Source organism: Hyaena hyaena, unplaced genomic scaffold, assembly GCF_003009895.1.
Source record: "Hyaena hyaena isolate Hyena2069 unplaced genomic scaffold, ASM300989v1 scaffold_1381, whole genome shotgun sequence".
NCBI lineage: Eukaryota > Metazoa > Chordata > Mammalia > Carnivora > Hyaenidae > Hyaena > Hyaena hyaena.
The window spans coordinates 41363-62043 of record NW_024082014.1 but is presented as its reverse complement, the minus strand read 5'-3'; positions in this window follow the sequence as shown (position 1 = coordinate 62043).

The following is a 20681-nucleotide window of genomic DNA, read 5'->3' as shown; positions in this document are numbered from 1 at the left end:
TTAGAAATATGAATATTGAAATACTTGGTGTCTTCCAATATTCTCTCTCTTCTAGTAATATAATTTTCAGTTTTGTATACAGCTAGTCAACATTAAGAACTAGTTTTCTAGCTTCCTTTTTCTCAATGTGGCGATGGATTATGTAATAAGAGTGTTTTGTTTAGGAGACAATATAATCTTACCCTTTTCTTTTTCCATATTTGCAGGTAACTGCTTATAAAGAGCTAATGTGTGATGGAACAAGCTTTTGTACCCACTTAACTCACTTTAGACTTCTGCAATGAACCGCAAATTATACTGACTTATATAGATGAATAGTATAGCATACATTTACCTGCAATATGTGTTACTTATAGAGTCACAGAGAAGCCAGTAAGATTCAAGCCTTTACATAATTTCATGAATTTTAGTCAATGAATGTTCTGACCTCTAGTAGAACTTTATACAGTGAAAGCCCAATAGACTTGCAGATTATTTTAACAATGAAAGACTTACTTTTAAAAGTGTAGTAATAAATGCCAACCATTTTTTAAATGTATCTTTAATATATTTAACATATATTCTTATATAGAAAAAGTAAACACTCAGGAAAAGCAAAAACTTATAAAGGAAAATATAATTTGCCTTTCATGAACTACAAATTAAATTATTTGCAACCAATTCTGAGCTTTATTTTTCTAGTATTCTAAGAAAATGCACTTAAATTTAAGGTAACTGCTTTGAGCCAAATATCTTTTAATTTATTTTATTGTATGGGTATTATTATTTGTGTTCATTAAAATTTACTCAACTCTGAAGTTGTCATAAGAAAATACAAGCTTGAGGCAATGGTATTCTGATACTATTTCCATACATCTCTGAAAAAATATTCTAAAGAAATATCATTTATAGAAATGCTATTTTAAATTGTGCTTCATGCTTAGTTTGATGACTAAAATAATAAAAAATAAAATAATTTAAATATATTTTAAGCATGTTATGTATGTGCCATTTTATTCATTGTAAGTCACTCATTATTTAGAGGTGGGCCCAAATTATAATACTTTATTTGGAAAAACAGTAACATTAGTGCTTTGGTTAGATAACATGCATAAGTTATGTGCAATTTATGTTTCCTGTCTGAAGCTATGGGTGATACTTGAGCATAACATAGATGGTTTCTCTGAAAAATTTGTGGATAAGAAGAGAACATGTGAAAATTCAATAGATCCATTCCATCTTACTCAAATAAAGGGCTTTGAATGAGAACAAAACAGAAACATCTATTTAGTATCAGAATTATCCCTAATATACTCCATGCATATTTGTGTACATACATATGTGAGTATGTATATATATGCATGTGTGTATATGTTTGCATATTTATGCATACACGCATTTTAAATGACAAAATATTATTTGTTTTAGGAACTATAAAATTAACCAGGAAGATAAAATATCTTTTACTGCTTTTCAGATTTATACATAATAGAAAGGAAAATGCCCCCTTTTCACACTCTAACCTAGTCTATAAGTAAGTACTCAGTTCTGTCAGCTGGGAAGTTCTAGTCTGAAATGAAGACCTCCTCAAATTTGAATGACCACATGAGCTCTAATGCTGAAAACTCGAGTTGTCTTATTCATGTTTCTAGCAAACATGCCTGATAATGGAGAACCTGCAGAGTTCATGCTCTGAAATGTTCATGAAAACCATATTCCAATAACAAGGCCTAATAGTAAGACAGTAAGTAGGAAGAGGGTATTTGATCCTCTATAAATGGCAAATAAGAAAGCCTTTATTGTAAAAGGTCTTCTGCTTCTAATGGAAAGTCACTAAGACTAAAAGTTCAAATCCCTTTTTTCCCATCTACTTTATGACTGTGATCAATTTCATTTAAAATGACTTTCTTTTTTTTTTTAATATTTTTTATTTATTTCTAGGAGAGAGAGAGACAGCGTGAGCAGGGGAGGGTCAGAGAGAGAGGGAGATACAGACTGAAACAGGCTTCAGGCTCTGAGCTGGCAGTCAGCACAGAGCCCGACGCGGGGCTCAAACCCGCGAACCGCGAGATCATGACCTAAGCGAAAGTCGGACGCTTAACCGACTAAGCCACCCAGGTGCCCCTAAAATGACTTTCTTAAGTCTTGTGCTAAAATGGTACATAATTACTACTGAGCCACTCCATTGAGGCTGGTACTCACAGGGCTCAAAGTTACCATTTGGTTCGAAGTTAATTATTTTAAACTACTAAGGCTAATTTTTACACTATTTGCTACCTCACCTTTACTGTTGCAAAAAAAAAAAAAAAATGCTTAAAAATATTCTACTCATTAAAGAACTAGTCTGCTTCCAGAGATGTTGAATTGTTTTCATGGTATAGTTTTTATTTTCAGGAACTCTTGATTCTATACATAAATATGAAATGTTCACCTGGTGACCTGAAAAGCTAGTGTGTCTTTAATGGCAACATCAGTCACAGTATATGGGTAGAACAAATGTCCACATCATGGACACATCTGTTAATTTTTGTCATGAACAGGTAACATATATACTTGAGTAATTCAGTTACTGTGTTCAGTATTTATCACTGAATATCAGAATAAATGGATTGACTAGGAATGAGCCAACTCTGCCAGTCATATGTAGAAATGTCTTGGGTGTCACAAGTCACACATATTTGAGAAAATATCATCCTGATTTTCCCAGAAACTGATATCTCAAAATTATAAATATCTTTCTCTGGAGCCTAGAAGATTTATATAGACATTCAGAGATGACTGTTTTCTGATCTTGCCAAATATTTTGTGCTAAAATCATTTAAATCAATATGAAGTTTATGTTAGGTATATACAAACTAGTGGTTATTATTAAAATGTTTTCTTCAGTAAAGTTGCTTAAAGGATACAGATTTTAATTCATGTAGCATTTAACTGTAATAACATATTTTCATGTGGACATGATTAAATTTATTTAGCATCACTTTTAATATTAATATTACAAATCTCAGTATTCAAAAGCTGATTCAACAATTTTGAAAACAGATCATTGAAATAACAAATACAATAGTGTTAATGTTAAAATTTTCAGATTGCAAACTAAAGTTGATAAGCAATTTTTTGTCTCAAATTATACAAAATAAGCAAATATGCCTTAAAATTTTCCTCAAGGCTAAAATTAGCTTATAGGTTCTCCTATCTAGGAAGAATCTAATGGATGAACATTACAAGTGCCTGTTTTGTTTTTGTTGTGTTTTGTTTTTAGTTTGAATAGTGAAGCATAATATATGAAATAAGCTGACAATTGCTGAGTGTGTCAAAGATAATTGAAATTTGCGTTTATGGACACAGCCTGTTGACCTTTGAGACAATTGCTAATGGGGTTCTACTGGCCTTTAACAATACAAAAAGAAAACATTTTCCTTTTACTCTGCTTTTCAAAGTTTACAATATAGAAACACTAATTTGTATAAATGAATTATTTTAGCTGTATCTTTGTAGTTTCACTGTATAAAGTAAGCAATATCTTAACAAAAAGTTTCCAAAGACCATAAAATCAGACTTACGTATGGATAGAACCAAACACAGCTTACTAATCTGTGATTAAATCAAATTATTGGTCTACAAGAAAATACAAGATGGAAGATGTACCTATTTTGTTGATTAGACAAATGCTTTCAATTTGCTCTTCCAAAGAAGATGCAAGAGGAATACTTATTAGTGTACCACATGTAAAACAACCAATCTGAAATTCAAATATTCCATTTCTATGCATGTCCAAGTTTGCTTCCATTTTCCATGCATATTTTCATGTGCAAACATATGCTTGAAGACAATCTCCAATACCCAGATGACAATTTACCTTTTTAAAATATCCTTTAAATCTCTTCTAATCCTCACTTCTCATATGAAGCATATTAAATGAGTTAAGATGATTAGAATTAACTCATCTTTACTGTGGAATTTAGATTGCTGCATTTGTCAACATGTTCTTTTTCTTGAATACTTTCACATTATTTTCCAGGATGCTTAAATCTTACTGCTTGAATAAGACCTTTCCATAACTTCCCAGCAAGAATGAATCTTTTGCTCCCCTCTCCTTTCAAAGAATTTTTTTAAAACCTTAATTATAGTTCTTATTGGATTAGGTCTCACTGGTTTTTAGCCCTTAAATTGAAGGAAGCTTTCATTTAGACATGCATGTATTTGGTTCCTCCAGGAATAGTTACACAAAATAAATGTGTAGTAAATATTTACTGAATTATATTGCAAATTAAGACACTGGTTGTCCAAAAAGAGTAGTACATTATAATCACTCTGATACATCCATGTTTCAGCTATATTAGACAAAAATGCATAAATTGTACATACATACATGAATAAAAAACAAATAATGTATCTTATTATCCATTAAGTAAAAAAGGTTATCATTATGCATTAATGTATTTATTAATCTTAAGAGAAGGTAATAGTATCTAGAAAAGGTTTTTCAACCTCAACACTATTGACATTTTTGCTGGATGATTCTTTGCTATTGAGGGATATCCTGTGCATTGAAGAAAATTTATCAGCAAATACCCATAACATCCCCCAAATTGTGACAATCAGAATGTCTCCAGACATTATCAAGTATCCTCAGAGGGCAAAATTATTTATGGTAGAGAACCAGTTGTTTAGGGAGTAGGGGTGGGAAAAAGCCACTAATAAATAAATCATCACTCTCAAAGTTAAGTTTTTTGACCACAAAATTTTCTCTTGAGTTTATCAAATGACTGACTGGGCTAACTATGCAGTTTCATCTAAAAGAAGTCAAAAAGAATGCAAATTGAGACTTACCTTTATTTCGGATCATAGAGATTATAGGGAGGAGAAAAAAGAGAATTTAGAAATAGTGATCTGAATCACAGCCTGACCTGTCTATGAGTTTTGGTCCTAAGGTAAGAGACTTGTTAGATGGGTTGGAGCATTTCTTATGACACAGGGTTTTTCCCACCTAAATATTTGAGACTTTGGGGAAAGATCACCTTGCAAACTGCCCATAACAATCTTCACATGTTCACATCAAATTAAGCTTGCTGGTGTACAGTGGGTAGGCAGTAGGAAGACCATTTAGTTTTCTCAAGTCACCCTCCATTCTTGGGTATTGTCTATAAAATATTTAATTTCTTACATTTCCCTGGTAAGGGAAATGCAGAGAGTGGCTATGTAGGAATCCAGTGGGTGTATCATGGAGACTGCCCAGATAAGAAAGAAATAACTATCAGTCAATTTATTCCCTTAAAGACTTTTAGGAAAAAATAATATTTATTGATCAGACATAGCTAAATTGATTAGACTTAATGTAGTAAAGGAAAATACTATCTTGACAGAATTTCTTATTAGTATCTCAGAAGAAGAAAACTCCAGGGAGAATATTTCATTTGAGATTGGACAAATATCATCACATAATGTCTTTGAATTACTAAAAACCTTGAGATGACAGTCTAAAGCAAATTGGGATATACCAACTGTTAGCTATCTTACATAAGCTATTTTATATGGTACAAGATCTTATTATCTGATAACAATAATTTCCTGGAGAAAGTAGCTAATATGTATACAATGTGACTGTTGTGTTATACATTTCAACTAATGACTGTCTTTCAAGTTTGGAGAAGGAAATGTCCACGTGACCTGTGTGGTGTTACCAGGAAAACCATCACAAACACAAAAATAGAGTAACAGATTCCTTAAAGGTACTCTAAAATTTAAATTTAGAAGTGAAAACAAAACTACAAGAATATTCTAGAAAAAAGGAAACATAAGCAAGGTATGAAGATGAAAACCACAATTATCAATGATAACATTCAGGCCCATTCAGGAAAACAAGCTGTTAGATATTTCGTCTGGAAGGATTTAACCCAGGGAATTGTGTACTAAAGACATTGAAAAGAAAGGAGGAAAAAGTCATGGCTCAAAGGGCGAAAAGGAGAAATGGATTGCTATGCTAAAATAAAGAAGCTGTTTTCACTCATGGTTTGGAGTCCATAAATGCAAATTTTCAGTTTTCTGTTTAAGGCACAGCTGTTGCCGGCGGTGCTGGGACCACTAGGGGCTCTACTTAGGCAAGCGGTTGTGACCTAAGTTCTTCTCTATGCAGATCACATGATTTACACAAAACAGACGTGTTAATATATTACATTTTAAAACCTAATCCCCAGTTGTCTATATTCATTCCCTGTTTCAAATTCCTCTCTTGACATTTTCTCGTATCCCACTCAATCAGTCATTAACCCAAACCCTTTCCACAAAGCTTCTCTAATCAAAATCAACAATGAGCTCAATGTTGCAAAATTCAATAATAAATTTTCAGTCCTCACCTTACTTGGCCTTAGGCAGTGTTAATTATTTCCTCTGCCCGAAACCCGTTTTTCACGTGGCTTCTGAGAAGTCACACTCTTCTGGTATTTTTTCTGACCCCATGGGCCATTTCTTTTAACCTCTTTGACCTTAAGGTTTTGGTGTGCTCAATAGCCTAGCCCTAGAGCCTCTTCTGTCCTCTATTTACATTCATTTTATTTGTGATTTCCTTTAGTCTAATGGCTTTAAATGCCATTAATTTTCTGCTGCCTCCCAGGTTTTATATCACTGGTCTGAATCTTGCTTCTGAAACAGTCCCATATATTCAGCTGCCTACTTGATTGATGTGCTTGGTTGGATAAGAAACAATTCAAATGCAACACATTCAGAACTTATCCCTAATGCTACTCCACCCATAGTCTTAATCTCAGTAAATGATGACTCCATTCTTTAAGTTTCTCAGGAAAAAATAACCTTGGATTTTCCCTTTACTTGTCTCTTTCTTGTGTCCCAAACAACATTGCCATCATCTTTAAAACATACCCAGAATCTGGATCCAAAAATTTATTTGTCCCCAATATCCTCATAGTCAAGCTAACATTTCCATGTGGACTGTTGCTATGCTCCCCGACTGGTCCCCTGCAGGCAGTGTTTTTCTCCTATCAATCTTTTTTTGATACAAGGGTCCCAGGCAAAACCTTAGAAGGGTAGAGGGAAAATTTCTTTCCCTCCTCTATAATTCCCATTCATAGTTTGTTCACACTGTTTTGTCATACATCCTTATATTAGTGAACATACAGGTTTTAATAAATCCAACTAAGATAAGTGAATTTACTTTATTTGAATGGCAAATTTGTTTGGGAAGATTAGGAAATAGCAAAAGGTTTGGGATATCTGAAATTTAAAAAAAAAAAAATATTTATTTATTTTTGAGAGAGAGAGAGAGAGACCAAGCATGAGCAGGTAAAGGGTAGAGGGAGAGGGAGACAGAATCTGAAGTAGGCTCCAGGCTCTGAACTGTCAGCACAGAGCCCAATGCAGACCTTGAACTCAGGGACCATGAGATTATGACCTGAAATGAAGTGGGATGCTTAATGGACTGAGCCACCCGGGCACCCCATGGGATATCTGAAATTTTAAAATATTATACATAGCAAGAAAAAAATGTAGTATAAGTGGCAAATAACATGACATCAGACAATAACAAAAGGTAAGATTTTCTTTAATCAATTTCATTTTACCATTTGACATCCATATATAAAAAGCACTAAAGAGGAAATCATCTGTATATGTGAGTAAGGTAAATTTATGGATTTAAGTAACATATTTGGACAAGCACCCAAGCCATTTTATAATTTACCATGAAAAGGGCTTTTGGTTGGATTGCCTGTATAGACTGAAATTTAACCATCTTGTTTCAGGATGGAAATAAATTTCAATTATTCTTATAATTTTATCTGAAATGGAAGACAAACAAAACCCAATTTTCTTTTCCCGTATCTATTTTTAATTCCTTATTTAGGTGACAGAGACCAACAAATGATCTAAATAATGTTCTGCTGTTAACTTTTTTTAATATGCCAAATCAGTTTAATTACAGTTTCTATAAATAATCTATGCAAAATACTTCCCAGAACAGAATGCACTTTTCCTTCTGTGTGTGGCACATTTTAATACTTAAAAGCATTAGAACAGATGTTAGGTGCCTGCTAAACTTGTTTTCAGTTTTCTTTTATTTATATGTTAATGAGAATTTAATTACTTCATGAATACTTAAACAACCTGAGGGTGCCTGATATCATTAGCTTGAACATGACAAGCACCTCAAGTGACCACATGGGAAGACAAAAATTGCTTTTAGTTTACTTGAAGACAGAAAGATGAATTCATTTCGCCCCCTGCTATGTTTTACCTGACATACAGAACTGGGAAAGCATAGACTCAATCTTGCTTCAACACGACTGAAAGGATTTCACTAAAGCACTCAGGAGCATAAATTCTTCCTATTTGGTTTTGCTTCGATGTCTTTTTAATAACTATTATTGCTATACTGTGCTTTAAAATCTTATCTCACTACAAAGTGCTCTCTTAAAGCAAGTCACTCATTTTCACGTATTATTTTTACAGCAATCTTAGCAGGATCGTGAATATTTAAGCATTCTTTATGGCATTGAAAAATAGTCTCAATTTCAGCTCAATCAAAAGGGTTTATTTAGCTGAATTGTAGAAAAGCTTGCAATATGGGTAACATTTGTGTTTGCTTATTATTTTTAGTACCACAAATGGTAAGTAAAAATATGTATTTATTTTAATGGTATTTATGATGAAATTTTATATATTTAAATAATGATTAATTATACATAGTGATCATATATTCATTTTAAAGTATGCAAATTTTTATATCAGAACACTATGAACATTATTAAATGCTTTCCTTTAGAAAGTGGAAAAGCATTAATCAACTCACAAATATATCTTATCAACTATACAATATCCGGAATGCTTTGGGAATTGTGAGGAGATGTATGAAGACTGCATTAGGGAAAAGAAAGTACAGTATTCAAGAAGAAGGAAGAGGAGGAGAGAGAGAAGAAGAAATTAGTAGAGTGTTGCAAAGAAAGGGGCCATTTTCTAAAGCTATTGCATTGATGTGATTAAATTTGCTACAGTTGACCCAATGTCCCTTGTAGATTTCAATAATTGCCTAAATTTATAGGCAAGGAATATTGGAAGATATTTCATAAAATGTTATTTATATTTCTCTTTTTATGAATAAAGATCATAACGTGTGTAAAAAGATCATTTCCCTTAACAATATTAAAGTAATATTTTCCAAAATATTTTCCCAGGTTTTATTTAAAATAAACAAAGAACTTTAAATGTAAGCTGAAATTTAAACACAAACAACAAAAAGAATTAAACAGTTCCTCTAAAAGATGAATATTGGCGTTTTTAAAAGACAGATATAAATCGTGCCTAGATCAGAGCTTGCTCTGATGATGAGATGAGTTGAGTCCTGGGCAAGTTCTAATAAGGTTTTGAGGTGATCAGGGTTTGGAGCCAATGGCTAAGAAAGAATTCTCAAAGACATCCTTGGTGCAAAAAGGTGATTTTATTAAAGCACAGGAATGACCCATGGGCAGAAAGAGCTGCACAAGGGTTGTGAAGAGTTATTGATTATATGCTGTGGAATTGGGGGAGGTAAAGTAGGGCGAAAGTTTCTATTTTTTTAATTTTTTTTTAATTTGTTTTTTAATTTACATCCAAGTTAGTGTATAGTACAACAGTGATTTCAGGAGTAGATTGCTTAATGCCCCTTACTCATTTAATCTATCCTTCTTCCCACAACCCCTCCAGCAACCATCTGTTCTCCATATTTAAGAGTCTCTTATGTTTTTGTCCCCCTCCCTGTTTTTATATTATTTTTGCATCCTTCCCTTATGTTCGTCTGTTTTGTATCTTAAAGTTCTCATATGAGTGAAGTTATATGATATTTGTCTTTCTCTGATTAATTTCAGTTAGCATAATACCCTCTGGTTCCATCCACATAGTTGCAAATGGCAAGATTTCATTCTTTTTGATTACTGAATAATACTCCATTTAGTATATATATATATATATATACCCCCCCCCCACACACACACATATACCACATCTTCTTTATCTGTTCATCCATCGATGGGCATTTGGGCTCTTTTCATTCTTTGGCTTTTGCTAATAGTGCTACTATAAACATTGGGGGGGGGTGTCCCTTTGAAACAGCATGCCTGTATCACTTGGATAAATACCTAGTAGTGCAATTGCTGGGTTGTAGGGTAGTTCTGTTTTTAATTTTTTGAGGAATCGCCATACTGTTTTCCAGAGTGGCTGCACCAGTTTGCATTCCCACCAGCAGTGCAAAAGAGATCCTCTTTCTCTGCATCCTTGCCAACATCTATTTTTGCCTGAGTTGTTAATCTTAGCCATCCTGATAGGTGTGAGGTGGTGTCTCATTGTGGTTTTGATTTGTATTTCCCTAATGGTGAGTGACTTTGAGCATCATTTCATGTGTCAGTTGGCCATCTGGATGTCTTCTTTGAAGAAGTGTCTGTTCATGTCTTTAGCCCATTTCTTCACTGGATTTTTTGTTTTTTGGGTGTTGAGTTTGATAAATTCTTTATAGATTTTGGATATTAACCCTTTATCTGATATGTCTTTGGCAAATATCTTCTCCCATTCCATCAGTTGCCTTTTAGTTTTGCTGATGAGGAAGTTTCTTAAATGAATTTCCATATGCTAAAGAAAACTTACATATTACTGGAGGCCTAGCTATTGTCAAACTAAGGTTGTTTTTCTCTCTAGAATAACATTATTATTAAGACAGTAGGGACTTACTACAGATTAGAGTATTGGTAAGATTGCCTTTTTCTTGTAATTTACTAAGATATTTTTAAACTGATGGAGACTCATGTCCTGCATAGACTATGACCTCTATCAGTTAACCATTGATTTTCTTTCCCTTTCCTTTGTCCTTGGGCATCCAGGAGTATCTGAGTAATAGCACACATATCTGACTTGGGGGGCTTGGAGGGGCTGCTAACTTATACTTTACCCACTGCTTGCCTTATGCTCCCTCATCAGTTCTATCTAGCTCATAGTAATAACTTCATACTGCCTTCAACTGAAGTCTCTGTGACATACAAATAGCATCATATTTGGCTTGTGATAAAATCTTGCAATTCTGGAGCTCCTGGGTGTAAATCCACAGTATTTCTCAAAATTATCTGATCAAAATTCCTCTTGAGGTTAGTCTGCCAAAAACATTTTGGAAATAGTAGCTGAGGATTATTTCTTTTACATTTCTCTATCTTATGTGTGGAAAGGTAAAAATGTTTATACTGCAATGTAACACTTTTTAACACCACAACATAATAACACATAATATATATGCCTTAATATATAATATACATAACATATATACAAATCAGATTTTATAAGAACAACATATTGCACAGAAATACCTTTTGTGGGAAAAAAAAATCAAGTAGAGCATGATCGTTAAAAGTCTTTATTCAACAATGACCTACATGAAAAGGTTCCTAAAGAGCATTTGAACTTGTAAAAGAAGGAAGAAATGGATTATAGGGCTTTATGAGAAGGAAGGGGTCATAGAGATTCACAGAGTGAAAGAAATGGCTCTTGCTGAGTACCAGCCATTGTTTGGACAATTTAGATTTCATCAAATGGGGGAGAGGGGAACGACTGGAAATGGCAAGGACCGGCCACAGTTGAAAGTTGTAACTTTTCTGTGTCTGTTACAATTAATAGGGAGATTATTCTGCTGGGCCTTTTGAGAGATGAATCAAAAGATTTCAATTAGTAATGTAAAGTACATATTTATTTATTTTGCCAAAAGTACTCAGCTTCACTTAACACTCACTGGATTTTCCAGAAAATGATTTTTTCATGAGCTTCTTTTTGAAAACTTCATGGTTTCTTCATGGTTTATCATTCATCTAAATTACAGATTTTACAAATTAAATCATCACAAATTGGTAGCTGTTATTGACAAGATCCACACACTGGCAAAAAATGTAATTTAGAATGAGGAAGAGGAAAAACGAGACAAAAATGTATTTCACAAGTCTTAAACACAAAAATTGTTTTTCCAGTGTTGGTTTTTGTCTAATATGCCTTTGCTTTTAAAATTAATTTCCCAGATTAGTAATTTTTTAAAGGTTAAGTAAAAGGACTGGCCTTGCACCGTATCACCAATGAAAGATTTATAATGGACACTTGTTAAAATAATAGGATTTATTTAAGACCAGTGGGGGAGCAGATTGAACTAATCTTTGAAACAAAAGCAGGTGTTTTTCAGCATTGCAGTTAGCTAGTGAAAAAGTACTGGAGATCATTATGGGGAAGGTTGGTGAATGTGATTAAGCCATCATTGTTGACTAATTTGTGCTTATTGAAGTTAGGTGCCTACCCTCCCACAGAGGCTAGAAATAGACATGATACCTTCCGTGAGGATTACGTTTCAAAAAGATGGCTTCCAGGTCCTTGAGAAAGATATTCCTGGCTTATAAAAGACTTAAGTCTCAGAGGGAAAGAGAAACGATTTGCAATCTCAAGTTTTCTAAGAAAAAAGAGATTAGAGGCATATAGTTGGGAAGAAACCTAAGGTTTAGTCGAGAAGAAAGTACATTTAAAGCTTTCTTAGTACTATCATCAAATCATTGAGTAGAATCATATAAAATGCTGATTTAAATTAACCTGCAAGAAATAGAGAAATGGGAAATAAGTAATATTTTATTTGTTTATGAGCCAAGCTCATTTCATTCTTGATAAAAATCTTTATGAAAATACTGTAGGCATTTGGGGCACCTGGGTGGCTCAATCGGTTAAGTGTCCAACTTCGGCTCAGGTCATGATCTCATGGTTTGTGGGTTTAGTCCTGTGTCAGGCTCTGTGCTGACAGCTAGCTCAGAGCCTGGAGCCTGATTCAGATTCTGTGCCTCCCCCTCTTTCTCTTTGGCCCTCCCCTGCTCACTCTGTCTCTCTCTCTCTTTCTCTCTCAGAAATAAACATTAAAAAAAAATTTTAATGAAAATATATAGGCGTTTAGAAACTCTGGTACAATGCAAATAATAAGATAAGTAGCAAATCTAAAAGATCCAAATAGTGGAATAATATATATTTAGGATAAAGGACTCTTCTCTCCACCATCACACCAATGGGAATCTATTTCATTTAAAAGTAAAAACAATTTAATATCTTATTTCTTAACTATAAATCCCCCATCCAGTTCACTATAAAGTAACTGATTTGGGTAAAGCAACTATGCATAAGTAACATAGTCTCATGTAAAGATGTAAGTATTTAAACAATTTTCTTATAATCTATAAACATGGCTGTTAAATAGTTGCTTTGTGTAAAGGTTCATACAGAGTTTGCATGTGACACTGAGGCATTACCAGCCCAATGGATTCTAAGTTATATTAATATTCTAATTCATTTTAACTTTTAAAAAATGCTTTACTAAATATGTCTTAGTTTGGGCTGCCATAAAAGAATAACATAGATTCGGTGACTTATCAACAACACAAATTTATTTCTCACAGTTGAGAGGCTGGGAAGTCAAAATTATAAGCACAGATAGAATTGGTGTTTGGTGAGTTCATAGATAGCTGTCTTGCTGTGTCCTCGCTGGGCAGAAGTGGCAAGGGAGCTCTCTGGGGTTGCCTTTATAAGAATATTAGTTCCATTCATGGGGGCTTCACCCTGGTGACCTAACGACCTCAAAAAGGCCCCACACCCTTATATTGGGGATTAGATTGGAACATAAGAATTTGGGGGAGACACATTCAGTCTATAGCTTTGCCACTCATGTCCTTTCACGTGCAAAATAAACTATTTTTCCCAAATATCCCCAAAAGTCTTAACTTGTGCCAGTATCAACTTTAAAGTGTAAGACCAAAGTCTAATCTTAATAACTTGAATTTAAACTGTAAATGGATTATATTACATGTTGTTGCATTATTTTTTACAAATTAGACTTTAGTGTGTGCCATATTATCTTGTAAGAATTGTAATGAAAACATTTGTTAGAACTGATTGCCAGAAATATTCTCCAAGTCCTTTATGTTTAGTTCTCTCTCTCTCTCTCTCTCTCTCTCGTTTCCCAAATAAAAGTGTCAGTAACCCATGTGGGTAATTATTTAAAGTTACAAACAACAGAAGTCTTCCCCCAAAGTGAAACATTGATAGATCTAATCAAGAAATATGGAAAAATATATCAATGATGATATTTCACATTTAAATTTGGATGAGGACAATCAGATTGAATGAGATGACTCTATGTATCTGAGTAAAGTCACTGTAAAAATTGTGATTACAATTCTATACAACCCTATAAGTATAATAATTGTTAAGGCAGTTTCATTTTACCAACTGACTCTATGTTATCAAAACAAAAAATTGCAATTGGAAGACTCTAAGTAGGTGACTTAATGCACTGGAATGCTTTCTTTGCTGATTGCTCAGAACAGAATCATTAGCTTTTTGTTTTAAGCACCTAAAATACAGATTTTAAGATTGAATTAACATTAAGTAAACATTAAGTTTTTATTAACACAGAAATGTAACCCTTTATGATTTGATATGACCATAAAACCCGTATATTGGGATCTTAAAAGCTGAGCAATGATGCACAGAATTTCAGAGCCTAAAAATTTCAAGAGAAATATTTTGTTAAGAATCTAGTACAATTAAAAAAGAATTTGTTAAAATCAAAGTTAGCCTTTGATAAGCAAAATTGCAGTGAGATCCATGTCATGTTCATGTAAATATTTCAATTTCATGTGTACTAATGTAGTTATGACAATTTATTTCCCAAAGTTTTATTTCTCCAGGAAGTGTTAGAGTTTTTATTTGACAGTTTTGTAAAATTCTGGATATTCTGCTTCACAATTTCATAGCCATCCAGCTGGTTCTCTTGGCCATGTCTGATGCTCCGTGGCTCAACACTGTCTCATTCTGATACTGTGTTCCATTCCTCTGGCCAACATAAGCAAATTACAATTCAAAGTACACATTATGCAGGTATTTGCCCTTTGGAATCCCATGGAGAAAGAAATCAAATAATGAGTAACACACTAAATAGATAAATTTTTAACTTAAAAAATTCATCTTTTTGGTTTTTCAAATTGACTGTAGTTACCTAGAAGAGTTGTGAATGGGCATTCATCTCTTCAATAGCTTCCTATTTAATGCATAAATGTATAAAAAACAATAGGGTGTAGGCACTTGGGTGGCTCAGTTGATTAAGTGTCCAACTGTTGATTTTAACTCAGGTCATGATCTCAAGGTCATGAAATCAAGCCTCTTATCCTCCACAGCACTAGGCTTGGAGCCCACTTAAAATTCTCCATCTCTCTTCCTCTTTCCCTCCCCCACTCACACATGCTGTGCTCTCTCTCTCTTCCTCTCTTTCTCTTTCTAAAAAAAAAAAAAGTTGGGGGTTATGAAACCAGCTAACCTGCTTTAGTTTAAGTTCCAAATGAAGTGAGTTCTTGTTAACATATGGTTCATAAACTCTTCCAAAAGTCAATCACTCTTGGATAGTTTTCAGGTTTTCAATATGTTATCTTACTGTTCTTTTGCTAAGGAACTGAAGTAAACATAAATGCCATCTATATTCCCAAATCATCTATTATATCTCACAGTATCATATATTGTCAAGACATTTGTATTAGTCAGGATTTTCCAGATAAACAGAACCAAGAGGATGTGGATATATATGGAAAGAGATCCATCATAAAGAAATGGCTCATGGGATGAATGGAGGCTAGCAAGTCCAAAATCTACATTGTGGGTTGGGAGTCTTGAGATACAGGTGACCTAATGGTACAGTTGCTGTGCTAAGGCCAGTAGGCCAGATAAAGTCTGAAGGCAGTCTGTTAAAGATTTCACTCTTGCTCTAGAAGGCTGGTCGTTTTGTTCTACTCAGCCCTTCAACTGATTGGAGGAGACCTACTCACAATATGAAAAGCAATTTATTTACTCAAAGTTCACTGATTTAAATGTTAATCTTATCCAAAAATCTCTCCAAATTGACACATAAAATTAACCATCACAATATTTACTTCTGAATTTATTAATATAAATGGCATTTATTTTGTACCTTGCACTATGCTACATACTGGAATTTTTCAATATGAATACTATTAATTGTCTGAATTCTTCTTAGTATGTCATCACTTGAAAATATCTGGAAAATCTTTCTCCAATTTTTGAAGTATGTTTTGTGTCAGGAGCTCTGAAGGGTCTGACATTATTCTCTGTTTGCAAACAGAAAATTAGTCACAAAGTATAAGCATATTTGCATGATTTTTGTGAGATGCAATTCCCACACAATGACAAAAAGAGGGCCAGATGATGCTGTGGACACAGTGGATTACATTACAGAAAACGCCTGAGCATAGGGAATCTCAGTCTCTTATAACGGGTAGTTAACATGCCTGCCCTTTACTCTGGAGAGAGATATTATCTTTTCAATTCTGGATAGCAAGCACGCCTACTATTTGATATGGAAGGAAGCACTATATCTCGAAATGATATAAAAAAGCTGCCCTTTTTTCCCAGGGAGGAGACATTATCTCCTTTTTACAAGGCTGTTTGTTATAGAAACATCTTTAAAAAGGTAGTTCAGTTGTTTTTTCCTTTGACATGTAAATAGCTTGGAAATTATCACTTCTTGCTATCTTCATAGCAAAAAAAAAAATAGTAAACTAAAAGGTCAACTCTTTTTTTGGGTTCCTCAAAGAATTGATGTCACAGGACAAACCTACACCCTAAAAACACGAATACAGAGAATCACAGCTTAGCAGGAGCAAAAACCACTGCAGCCAGAAACTGATACGAAAACCTAAACTGTAATTGATAAAGAAGGCTGAGTAGGGAGTAATTTGAGAGCTAAACATTTCCAGAGGCCCTGTCATAGGTGGGTCTACACACTTTCATGATTCAGCCCCCCCCTCCCCCGCCAGAACACTAACATTCTCATGTTGAAAATTAAAGAGAAATCTCTTTATGTACCAGCAAATGTAGGAGAAAGGACATTCTGAAATATAACCAGAGCTTGGGTCCACCAGCTCTCAAGAGAAACTACCTACCTAAAATGAAAGAACAGAAAAGCCAAACTTTAGCCTGCCCCAGCCCTCCTCTCTGACCTAAAAGAGAAATAAAAGCTGAGGAGCACATGTGAAATTCACATCCCAGGCCCACTAAAACACTGAGAATCAATCATAGGATTATAGAGGACTACTCCTTCCCTACATTTCACCACCACATCGACAAGGCTTCTTTACAATAACAGAGGATACAGGTGATAGAATCACAAGGCTTAGACTCTATTTAAGAGTTTCCAAAGGATGCCCAGGTGGCTCAGTAGGTTAAGTACCCTACTCTTGATTTCTGCTTAAGTTATGATCTCCCTAATGTGATCTCATTGCCTCACTCTTCACTAATGTGGAGCCTGCTTGGGATTCTCTCCCTCCCTCTCCCTTTGCCCCTCCCCTGCTTGTGTTCTCTCTCTCTCTCTCTCTCTCAATAAGTAAATAAATAAATAAGTTTATTTTTAATTTTAAAAAGTTTCTAGAGAATCCCAAAGACAACAAACAAGAGAGACAAAAATAGGAACACTGGAGAAGCTTGCAGCCTCAGACACCTACAGCTATAGCAAAGTGTAAATACAGTACTAACCCGAATCAATATAATCTCTCATATTCACGACTTATTTGCCTCAGTTCCTATTACTCAATACATCATGTCTGTTTTTCAACAACAACAACAAAATTACAAACCATAAGACAAAAAAATTTTAAAAAAAAGAATTTGAAAGACAATGCAAGAATTTGAATCAGACTCAGATGACTGAGATTTTGGAATTATTAGACCAGCAATTTAAAACAAATATGAGGAATATGCTAATAGAAAAAAGATGGACAATATGAAAGAATAGATAGATAATAGAGCTTTAAGAAAGAATCAAAGGGAATGCTAGAAATCAAACACACTGTAAAAGGAATTAAAATGATTTTGATGGGCTTACCAAAGAGTAGAGAAAATACTTGAGGTAATACACACAGGAAAAAAAAAAAAAAAAAAAAACCCTAATGGCAGACACCAAAACATACATCAGTAAAACTCAGTGAAGACCAAAAAGGATTAATATTAAAATGTTAAAAAAAATATGCTCATAGGTATATCATATTAAAACTGCAGAAAACCAATGACAAAGAGAAAATCTAAAAGAGAATCAGAAGGAAGACACACTTTACAGAACAAATGGAGCAAAATAAGGAGCCCCGAAATAGACTCTCCATTATAGTTAACTGAAACTTGGCAAAGTAGAAAAGTAATACAATGGAGAAAGAATGATCTTTTCAATGAACTGTGTGGTAGAATAATTGGACATCTATATGCAAAAAAAAAAAAAAAGGATCTAAACATAAACCTTATAGTTGCACACAAATTATCTCAAAAGGTATTATAGACCTAAACATAAAATAGGAAACTATATAACTTCTGGAAGATAACGTAGCAGGAAATCTTTGTGAACTTGGGCTTGGCAATGATATTTTAAAAACAAAACTAAAAGCATGAATCATGAAAAAAATGATAAAATTGGACTTCATTAAAATCGACAACTTCTGCTCTGCTGTGCAAATGACACTGTTAAGCTAGTGAAAAGAAAAGCCACAGACTGGAAGAACTATTTGCAAAACACATAACTGCTAAAGGACTTATACTCAAAATATACTAAGCAATACTTAAAACTCAACCATAAGATACCAACAGTCTAATTTAAAAATGAGCAAGAAATCTGAACAGATACTTCCCCATGCAAATATTTGCCATCTGCATGGCAAATAAGCATATAAAGACACTCAGTATCATATGTGATTAGGGAATTTTAAATTAGAACAAAAATGAGATTCTAGGGGCGCCTGGGTGTTGGTTAAGTGTCCGACTTCGACTCAGGTCATGATCTCATGGTTCATGGATTCGAGCCCCGTGTTGGGTTCTGTGCTGACAGCTCAGAGCCTGGAGCCTGCTTCAGATTCTGTATCTTTTTCTCTCTGACCCTCCCTTGCCCACTCTCTCTTTCTCTCTCTCAGGAATAAATAAAACATTAATTTTTTAAAATGAGATTCTATTATACACCTATTTGAATAGCTAAAATTAAAAACAAAACAAAACAAAACCTGACAATAGCAAATGCTGTCAAGAATGTGGAGCAGTAGGAGCGCACATTCAATGATGCTGGGAATGCAGTGGTACTGTCTGTCACTGTGGAAGACATGTTGGAAGTTTCCTACATAGCTAATCATAGTCTCACAATAAGATCCAGCAATTACTTATCTTGGACTTTACCCAAGTGAAGTGAGAACTTATGTCCACACAAAAAAATTGCATACAAATATTCAGAGCAGCTTTATTCATAATTATCCTTCAAAAAGTGACTGGATAAACAAATATTTCCATGCAATGGAAGTTTACTCAGCTATAAAAAGAAGTGAGCTATCAAGCTACGGAAGGACGCGGAAGAACTATAAATGCATATTACTGAGTGAAAGAAGCCAGTCTGAAAAGGCTACTTCTGGGCTAGCCTTGTGTTTTCTCACAACACTCTGACACCAAATATGCAGGGTTTTTTCTGGTATCAACCAATTTTCTAATTCTGCAGACACCAGTTGGTCATTTTACAATTCAACTCAATTCTGATTCTAATTACCTGGAGTTAGCATAAGACTGTTTCTCACTTCAGAAGCCAGTTGAAGTCTCAAGTTGCCACTGTTAGACCTCCCTTTCCAAAGGAGAATCACCGAAGGACAAAGCCCACAAAACACAAAAGGAGTTGGTTATTCAGGTATATTTTAGTCCAGCCAGATGGCCCCTCCGGAGCACCCGAAAAGTCCTCGGAAGAGCGCCCCGCCAACCCATAGCTCAGGGTTTATATAGGGAGAGGGGTGAAGCCAGTGTACAGAAGTGAAAATTTTGCGGTTAGAGGTGGGGGTTGCTTAACAGTTGCTTGAAGAACATGTTTGACCTTTCTAATCACAATGTTCACTAAAGATTTACATCTCAGGGGCTTGCTGCAGCCAGGAGGAGCTAGGTTGCTCAGCCCCTGACCTTTTACCCTAATAGAGTTTGAGATCAAACAATGGTTGGTATTTACTCATTTGCAAGTGAGGAGCCTGAAATTAAGTCCTCCATTAAGAGCAACCTTGGCTGCATGTAGCCTCAGTTCCAGGAAAAGCTTCAGCTGAAGCCACCCTCAGGACCACCCTCAGATCAGCCAATCAAAAGAAATGTGTAACATTCCTGTGGTCTGAGTCAGGGACTGAGGATTCTTGCCTAAAACCCCACATAGGCCCTTTGAGCTCACCTCATAATTGGTCATTTTCAAAGGATTCTCAAAGGTCATGATTGGGTCGCGCCAAAAGTAACGGATGCCTCACAGACACTGGTCAAAACTGTTACCATGGTACTGTACAATTATGACTGGTGCTTATGTGATGATGCTATGTGTACAACATGTGCAGTGTAACACCCCCGTTGTCCCTTACCCCATAAAAACCCTACTCGCTATTGTTCGAGGCTTCATCCTGCTGCCTGCTGCCGCTGCATCGGTAGACGGGTGAGCCCCTGCTCAAGCTTGTAATAAAGACTCTTATGTACTTGCATTGGTGTTGGATCCTTGGAGGTCTCTGGGGACTCGCGATTCGGGCACAACACAAACCCCTCACCTTTTGGACCAAGGGAGTTTTAACACCACCTGTACTTTTTTTTTCTTTATTTTTTTAGTTAAATTCAAGTTA